Source organism: Callospermophilus lateralis, chromosome 9 (assembly GCF_048772815.1).
Source record: "Callospermophilus lateralis isolate mCalLat2 chromosome 9, mCalLat2.hap1, whole genome shotgun sequence".
NCBI classification, from domain to species: Eukaryota; Metazoa; Chordata; class Mammalia; order Rodentia; family Sciuridae; genus Callospermophilus; species Callospermophilus lateralis.
The window spans coordinates 52,062,962-52,069,635 of NC_135313.1; the positions used below are offsets into that span (position 1 = coordinate 52,062,962).

Genomic DNA, 6,674 nt, shown 5'->3' on the forward strand with positions numbered 1-6,674 from the left:
ATTAAAACGTATTGCTCATCAAAGCCTTATGCAAGAATATTCATAACAGCTTTATTTGTAATAGCAAAAAACTGTAATCAGCCCAAGTGGCCAAAAACAAGAAGAAAATTAATAAAACTGTGGTACACAATATAATATATTTAAAACATCATGCTTAGTGAAAAAAGCTAGACACGGCAATGAATATTATGATTCTAGAAAAATCTAATCTAGCTGGGTGCAATGGTGCACACTTTTAATCCCAATGCTCAGGAGGCTGAGGCAGGAGGATTGTGAGTTCAAGCCAGCTTCAGCAAAAATTGAGGCACTAAGCAAATCATTGAGACCCTGCCTCTAAATAAAATACAAAAAATAGGGTTGGGGTAATGGCTCAGTGGTAGAGTACTTGCCTAGCACGTGTGAAGCACTGGGTTTGATCCTCAACAACACATAAAAATAAATAAAATAAAGATATGTGTTCATCTACAACTAAAAAAAACAAAAAATAAATAAAAATAAATACAAAAAATAGGGCTGGGAATGTGGCTCAGTAGTCCAGTGCCCCTGAGTTCAATCCCTGGTACCCGCCCCCCCAAAAAAAAATTAAAAGAGAAAAATCTAATCAAATCGATGATATCAAAAATCAGGACACTTGTCCTCTGGACTTGAGAGCTGACATTGCAGGGGCACAAGGACAATACCTGAGGTGATAGAAATAATCTCTATAGGTTTTTTGGCTTATGCAGGTAAATGCATTTGTCCAAATAGATCAAACTTCTGATTAATATTTATACCCTTCATTGTATACAAATTATACCTCAGTAAATATGACTAGAAACCAACAAAATAAATGATAATTTAATTTTGGACTTCAAGTAAAATTTCCTAAACTGTTTCAAATAGGAAACATCTTTAAGTAAATTACAAGATAGCTTATTTTTTGTTAGAAAAGCTGAAGCAACATCCAATGAAAAATTTTTTTTAATTTTTTTAATCTGTTTAATCTGTTGATTTTTTAGTTCCCATTACTTTATTTAAATTTTTAAAAATTTTATCTGTTTCCCTTAAATTATTTGAAAATTGTAATTTTATACCAAGTGAAATTTAGAACTTTAAAAAAGTTATCTCTTCTCTTTACGATTTGATTACTGATTAGTTATTAAAAATGCTTTGAGCTGGCACGGTGGTACACGCCTGTAATCCCATTGGCTCAGGAGGTTGAGAAAGGAGAATCGCAAGTTCAAAGCCAGCCTCAAAAACTCAGAGACCAGTCTCTAAATAAAATACAAAATAGGGCCTGGGGACGTGGCTCAGTGGTTGAGTGCCCCTGAGTTCAATCCCCAGTACCCCTCCACCAAAATGCTTTGAAGCCTAAGCAAATTCTCTCTATGAAAACCTATTCATGTCAGTGCTGTCTTACCAACAGGCCTTATACTCTTTCCATAACCACATTAAGTAAAAAATATTTAATCAGTGTTATCTTTGCCACAGACTTTATCTGAAACAGATTTAAATCTCAGCAGTGTGATTGTAATTTTGTCAGCCCCACATCTCTAATTAATTTGTCATTAAATATAATTTAAAAACTGAGGTAATTCAGTTTAAGAACCTCCATAAATCCCAAGAAGTAATTAAAAGGCTTCCTTAATTGATTAGGAACTAGAGAAAAAGCAGAGTCCAAAGGAGCCTTCTCACTTTGATGCATATAGCATTTGAAAATTTTGTCTATCTGTAAATAAAAGAGAAGAGCCTAGCTAACAGGGTCATTTGAGTTTGCCCTTTATGCAAAGACATTTATTATGATATAGACAGATATGCTTCCTTCTTTAAAAAAAGTGTTTTATCATTATATTATTATTGTAAATATAATAGTCTGTTGATGGGATATTTGAGGATATTAGAAAAGATGGGAAAAGAAAAATAGCCAGAATTTTATGACTCAAATACAGTCACATATAACACTGTGAAGTGTTTCCTTTCCAGCTCCTTTTAAAATGCTTTTATTAAACATGAACAATATACCAAAGAATAATTATAATATATTTTATGGCATTAAAAAAAATGGAACAACTCTGAATGAACAATCTCTGAAACCTGTATGTTCCATGTGGTCTAATGTCACATTCCATCCCCTAGGTAACCACTTTGTAATGTTTACAATCTCATGCTTTTATTTTACCTATGGATTTGTCACACATTAGATACACATATATATCTATTGGATCTTGGATTTGCCACACATTAGATGCATGTATATATCTACTGGATCTTCATTTCTCTTACATATTTGCCACCTCTTTCCTTTTACTGCCTCTGAATACTTTCCTTACATCTGCCTTCTCGTTTTTCTAATTCTCTTTTCAGTTGTATCTAATATTCTGTTTAATTTGTCTGTTGAGTTTTTAGTTCCTATTACTTTATATTTTTCATAACTAGAATTTCCATATGTTCCCCTCAAGCCTTTTTATTTCTTCATTCTTTAATAGACTTTCACTCCATTCTCACATTTACAATGCTCTTTTATTCCTTTAAATATATTTAACGTATCTATCTTAAGCCTAGATTAAGTATTGAAAACTTTTGCAGTTCTGGTTTTCCTGTCTATTGTTTCTTACTCAGGCTGCTATTTTCTTGACTGTACTTTTATGTATGAACTAATATTTGTGCTAATACTTCAGGCTGAATTGTAGATTTATTTCCATAGAAAGAATTTGTGTTGGAACCAGACAGGAGCCTGGGGTTACTATCAACTTGGACCACTTTCAAATTGTGGCTTAAAGAGTTTGGTGGGTTACAATAGGTAGCTGGAATGTCAGGTCCTAAAACCTACATGAGGGTCAGCTTGTGGTTAAATTTTCAGGAAGGATGTTTTGCTTTTCACCCAGCATTAAGTTTGTTTCCTTGATAATTCCATCTGTGGAACGGGTTCATTCCCCCTCCTGAATTATAATGAGTATATAGCTCTTTAGAGCTCAAATTCATGTGGTGCCTATAATTAGGCACTTTGTTCTATAGGATCCTAGGATTTGTTCCTTAAGCTTCAACTTCAATAATGTAGCAGTGGCTTTCTGAAAAATAAATCCTGATGTATAGCATTTACCCATCTGTATGTTGTAAATACATCCAGGTTGATTTCAAGCTATCCATGTGATGTCAGTGAATATGAAATTGGGAAAAGGTGTACCTTCAGCTGTCAGGCTGGTGGTAGGGGGCTCCAACACGCCATGGCCACAGGACACTGGAGCAGTTGATCACACCCGGATCTCTATTCTGACTTTGGTTAGCCCTCTGTTCATCTCTACCTACTTGGCAGTGTGTTTTCAAGGCAGGCGTTTTCTTGGTTTTGCTTTTGTTTTAGTCCTTAAGGTATTTCATCAATCTTATTGCCAAAAATAGAAGTTCTTCTTTACATCATCATCTTCTCTTAGAAAATAATGATTATTATTGTTATTTTGCAATAGTAAAAATAATACATGTTAAGGGCTGGGGATATAGCTTAGTTGGTAAAGTGCTTGCCTCACATGCACAAGGCCCTGGGTTAAATCCCCAGTACCACCAAAATAATTAATAATAATAATTATAATACACGTTAATTTATAGAAAACTTAATATCCAAAAATACATAGAAACATATTAAAACCAGCCACAAGCTCATAACCTGGAGCTAAGTACTGGGAACATTTTGGTGCTTATCTTCTCCATCTTTAGATTATATGCATGCATGCAAAGATCTCTGCGTGTTTTTACCTAATTTGCATCATGCTATATCTACAATTTTGTAAGCTGGTTTTATATCTTTATAATATTTCATAAATTTTTCTCACATTATTAGAGGTTTCTCAACAATTCATTTTTATAGCTGAATTGTGTTCTCTCACAAGAGTGAACTCATGGCTGATCATTTATATTGTTTCTAAGTCCTTGCCATTACAAATAACACCAAAATGAACATAAAAGACATGCTTCTGGTCAGTTCCCTGGGGCCTTGAATGTTTTCCCCTGGCCTTGGAATGGAGAAATTGTCCTCTGTGGTGTTAGAATACTTTCTGCCTTTCATATTTCTGCCTTGCTCAGCTATATCTCATTCTGCAGCAACTTACTTTTCTCCTACTGTATCTCCAATTCTTCATCATTAATAATCCTATTTATAGGACTACCTTTGCTTTGTCAGCCAAATATATTAACCATTTAAGAAATGGTGCTGTGATAGGACACATTGTTAAAAGTAACTTTTAAAGGCCAAAGAAAAATATTTTTTCCAGTTCCGTATTCACTAAAAATCAATTTTGCTCCTGGATATTGATGACTCTATTAACTATTGATATGGCTTCCTTGTAAACTCTCACAAATATTGCTTCCCAGCAAATAGAGATACAGCTAGTTTATTATGGCCATCTCTGGCAAAGATATAGAGAGAGCAGAGCACCTTCCCTCTTTGAAGCCAGTGTTTGCGACAGAAGTGTTATCAGTTTATGAGAAACTGCAATGGGGTGATTCCTTTATCCCCAACAACATCTCTCCTGCTGCCTGTGATATATTTTGATGGACTCTTGTGACTAAATCATCTGTCAGGAAAGGACAAAGCAAGAAGAATCCAAAGAATGACTGTAGGTTGACTCTTTGGAAAGAGCAAAATATTTTAAAATATACTATGATCTTGAAGTAGGAAGAGTAGGTTATGTTTCCCAAGAGATTTGTGATCAAAAGGAAAACACCCAAAATTGTTATTTTTTAGTAGTGCATTAACAATGGACTATGGAATGTCCCTTATATCAGAACTGCATCATCTCAAGAAGTTAAATCCTAGAAAGAAAATAAAAGCTACTTCACTTCTCCAATAGAAATGGTTGACAATATTATAAGAAATCAGAAACTACTTGTATGTCATACTGTAATTGTAGAAGGATCATAGGTAACATTCTTGTTCAGTTCAATTTTCTTTCTCCCAAGTGAGTGATATAGATAGAAGGAGGCTCTTTTATGCATGTCCTTCTCCTCCACTCCCTAGCAGGTTTCCAATTGTCAGTAGGACAGCTTCCTCATATTCCATGCATGTACTCAGACACAGAGCGTATATCAATGACACATAAGCAGTATTTTGTATTTGGTCAGTTCTTGCCAACTCTTTGCCCTACAGCAAAAATAATTTTGCTAATATCGTTTGTACTAACAAATCCCTAATCCATCAGTATAGTAGATGATAAGAACAAAGATTTTTTAGACAATTTGGATCTAAATCTCTGACTATCACTAGCTACCTTTGTGACCTTTAACATTTATCCCATTTCTTCATTGGTAAATGAACATGATAAAGCCTACTTCAGAGGTTACTCCAGAATTAAATAAGGCAACACATGTAAAGTACAAACAATACTAGGATATCTATGCTACATTCCTCAATAACAACACCTATTTTAAAGATTATACTCAATTATTTCCTCTTGTATTTATTGAGTACATATGTCTAATATAGTATTTTGGTAAACTAAGAGTATATAGCACATATTAAGCATGAGTTTACCTTCATGAAGTTTGCAATCCAGTTGAGAAACAAGTTTTATACATATAAACGTGTATCACAATGTAAGGTAGTATACAATCAAAACGTGATCAAAATAACGAAAACTTTGATTCAGAAAAGAGAGTGAGATCTGTGTAGACTGAGAAGTTGGCATGTCTCTTGAAGAAGATGGAACTTCAAACTCTCAAAAACATGGTAGAATAAGTGAATAAGGCTCTGGAGTTGAGGATAAATTCAATTTAAATTCTAATTCACCTCCAACTATGTTCTAAGGCAAATTATTTCAACTCCCCATCATGCCTCAGTTTCTCCATCAGCAGCATGTTGTGTACCTAGCTATAGGGTTCTTAGGAATGTTAAGTGAGATTATGCTTTTGAGTGCTCAGCATGGCTCTTGACCCATGAGAATGCTTCAAAAACATTGTCCTGGGGGGTGGGAAACACTGTAAATGAATATCAGGAGGAAGTGAAGGTAGAAGCAACATAGGGGTTGAGTTTTAATACACTTTGTTGTTGTTATTGATGTACTTGACATGGTTTTTAAAAAAATTGTCAGAAACTCAATAAATACCACTTAGAATTTGTGATGATTATCCTTTATTTGCTCTTCTTTATTGAACTTTTTAATAAAATAACAAGGATTTTTTACAGGCTATTTTAATTATTGAATTTAAGAGAACTTCAGAGCCAAAAGACATTCATGACTCATTTTAATTCTTTTTAGGGTTTACAATTTTTTTAAAATACCTTCTATATCACAATGTTTATTTTAAAATCAATTTATTTTCTGTTTCTATTAATAATTTTTACTTTATTCCATTCCACTTAGATATCATTCTACTTTATGTAATTTTGTCTCTTTCCTTTATAAAATTATATTTATTGTTCTCATAATAACAAACATACAGTTGAACATAAAATACAAAAGCCATCAACGGTGAAGTTATTAATGTACCCACAAGATACACATGATTGAATTAGAAGCATTTACATCTCTGATGGATAATCCAGTGGCAAATACATTGGATAATAAAAACCTGTTTGCGCTCTCCATTAAATTATTGAAAATCCAAATGGTAAATGTTAGTATATTATAAAACATGAATATTCATTTTATTTCTTCTACTTTTTATTTTTCTTTCACTTGAAAAATATTATTATTTCCAGATCCTTG

General features: G+C 33.4%; 1 non-coding gene across 1 annotated transcript; it reads left to right on the forward strand.

Moving 5' to 3' along the window:
• The first annotated feature begins 3,464 nt into the window (after positions 1 to 3,464).
• Positions 3,465 to 3,537, forward strand: Trnav-cac (transfer RNA valine (anticodon CAC)). The gene has a single exon. It is a non-coding gene; the product is annotated as a tRNA-Val (tRNA).
• Positions 3,538 to 6,674: the final 3,137 nt, after the last annotated feature.